General features: G+C 42.2%; 1 pseudogene; it reads left to right on the top strand.

The window, feature by feature from the left end:
* The window catches only part of LOC108308394, a 2,881-nt pseudogene extending 1,834 nt beyond the window's left edge, over window positions 1–1,047 (top strand).
* Window positions 1,048–2,995: the final 1,948 nt, after the last annotated feature.

The raw sequence follows: 2,995 nt of genomic DNA, 5'->3' as shown, positions 1-2,995 counted from the left end.
AAAAAAAAAAAAAAGAATAAGTCACTAAGTTTGGTCCACGCTTAAGGGAAGAGGAACCAGACTCCTCCTTTGAAAGAAAAGAGTGTCAAAGAATTTGTGGACATAATATAAAGCTTGCATATGTATGGTTTGATACTGTGTATGTAGTTAAAAATAATATACACACATGCCTGGCTAATCAGAGGTCTCCACAAATCTGGCTATGGTGATTACTTCAGGAATGGATTCAGCATTTGGGCACTGGAGATTCTTTGTTCTGGGGATGTCAAGCTTTCAGGATATGAGTCTTGGGCTGCTTAGGGTCATCTCGTTTACTGAAATTAAGAGACTTTCTGAAGCACTGAGAGATAAGCCCAATAAGATCGTTTGAGCCTCTGGATTAAGATATGCCTGAAGACTCATTCATCTTTGTCTGAAATTTTTAGTTGTACAGTATAAAAAATTACCTTTTTAGCATACAATGGCTTGGATTGGGCTGCTTTCTCTTGTCACTACAGCACTTTTGATGAATACAATAGTTACGGTGTCGCTGTTGGAGTTTAGGTCAAGGCCAAAGTTGAGGTTGGGTCCGAGGTATGGGAGAGGTTTGCAATGAGAATTAACACTTAGGTTTTGTTTGTTTGTTTGGAGACAAGGTCTCATTCTGTCACCCAGGCTGAAGTGCAGTAGTGCAATCATAGCTCACTGCAGCCTCAAACCCCTGGCCTCAAGTCATCCTTCTGCCGTATCCTTCCAAGTAGCTGGTACTACAGGTGCATGCCATTATGTCTGGCTAATTAGAAAAAAAGTTTTAGGTCAGGTGCAGTGGTTCATGCCTGTAATCTCAGCACTTTGGGAGGCCAAGGTAGGAGGATTGCTTGAGGAGTCTGTTATTAGCCTGGGCAACATGGTGAGACCTTGTCTCTAAAAAACCCAAACAACAACAACAACAACAACAAAATTTTTTAGAGATGGGGTCTCCCTATGTTGCCCAGGCTAGTCTCAAACTCCTGGCCTCAAATGATCCTTCTGCCTCAGCTTCCTAAAGTGCTGTTGTTATAAGCATAAGCCACTGCACTTGGGCAACACTTGGTTTTGACTTTGGTTTTTTTGACTCTCATTTGGAAATCTGTCTTGAAGGTGTCACTGCCTCTCCACTCCTACTGTCACTGACCTAGTTCACACCCTCATAAACTCTTGCTTGGATCATTGCTGTAGTCTTCTAACTGATCCTCTGCTGCTACTGTCTTCCTTTATGTGTTATGTGCCACATTGCTTATAGATTGTGGGTTTGAAACCAATGTTGTGATGTCGCTCCCATGCTCAAAAACCTTTGTTGACCCTAACTGTCTGTAGAATCAGACTCAAATGCATTAGTTTGACATTCAAGTTGCTCATTATTGGCCTTCAGCTCCTTGTCCAGCACCATGTCCCAGTGCACCTCGCCACACACACACACACACAGACCCCACATTTCAGTTCTCACTTAGATTGCGGTCTCAGGGGTTAGGCATAGCATTGGGTTTAGGGTTGAGCCTAAATCTGGGTTTGTGCTAATCAGCCTTCAAGATAATGCTCAGTGATTCCTGCCTCCTGGCATTTCTGCCATTGTATAATCCTCTGCTACAATAAATAGGACCAATCTGTGTAACCAATAGGATATATTTCTGGGTGTATCTGGGTGGGTGTTTCCCAATAAGATTAGCATTCAAATTGATGGATTCAATATAGCAGATTTCGCAACGCCCCACCACTGTGGGTGGGGCACCATCTAATCCATTGAGGGCCTGAATAGAACAAAAAGGTAGAGGAGGGGAAAATTTGATCTCTCTGCCTGACTGAGCCGGAACCTTGGTCTTCTCCTGCCTTTGGATTGGGACTTACATGATTGGCGCTCCTGGTTCTCAGGCCTTCAGACTTGGACTGGAACTTAAACCATTGGTTCTTCTTCTGGAACTCAAACTGGAGCTACACCACTAGCTTTCCTGGGTCTCCAATTTGCAGACACATATCATAAGACTTCTCAGTCTCCAGAATCATGTGAGCCAATTCTTTACAATAAATCTCTAGTGCTCCTGTTCTGTTCTTTTAGGGAACCAATTACATGCATGTCCATGCCTGAATCTCTTCTCCAACCTGCTTGTTTTTTTTATTTCTGATTCATTCTCTGAGTTTTAGAATAATTTTTTTTTTAAAAATAGGATCTCACTCTATCATCCAGGCTGGAGTGCAGTGGGATGATCATAGCTCACTGTAGCCTTGAACTCTTGGGCTCAAGCAATCCTCCAACCTCAGCCTCTTGTGTGGCTAAGACTACAGGCATGCACCACTATGTTCAGCTAATTTATATACATTTTTTTCTTTTCTTTTTTTTTTCTTTTTTTTTTGAGACAGAATCTGGCTTGTTGCCCAGGCTGGAGTGCAGTGGTGTGATCTCGGCTTACTGCAATCTCTGCCTCTCAGGTTCAGGCAATTCTCCAGCCTCAGCTTCCCGAGTAGCTGGGATTACAGGCCTTTGCCACCACACCCGGCTAATTTTTATATTTTTAGTAGAGACGGGGTTTCGCCATGTTTGCCAGGCTGGTCTTGAACCCCTGGCCTCAATGATCCTCCCACCTTAGCCTTCCAAAATGCCAGGATTACAGGCATGAGCTACTGATCCTGGCATAGAAGAATTTTAAAATCATTTCTTCAGACTCACTGACTTAATTTCATCCAACATCCAATCTCCTGTTAGGCACCTCTGTTGCCTTTTTAGACTCTATAGATATATTTTTATCTCTAGAATATTTTTATGTTCTAGGATTATTTTCTAAGAATTGTTTTAGAGAGTCAATAGTCTCTAATCTTGTGAATATTACAAAGTAGCCATTTTTTTCTTTTGTATTTTGTCCTCTGGGCAGCAAGGGTGAGATATCCAGGGACATTTGCTCTAATTCCTCATGTCAATGTCATTTTAACCTGCTGGATCTTTGTATATGTTCAGTCATTACTCTCTATTTGCTCCTTTTTACAG

This window comes from Cebus imitator, unplaced genomic scaffold (genome assembly GCF_001604975.1).
Source record: "Cebus imitator isolate Cc_AM_T3 unplaced genomic scaffold, Cebus_imitator-1.0 Scaffold85, whole genome shotgun sequence".
NCBI classification, from domain to species: domain Eukaryota; kingdom Metazoa; phylum Chordata; class Mammalia; order Primates; family Cebidae; genus Cebus; species Cebus imitator.
This window is presented reverse-complemented; position numbering and strand designations above follow the sequence as displayed.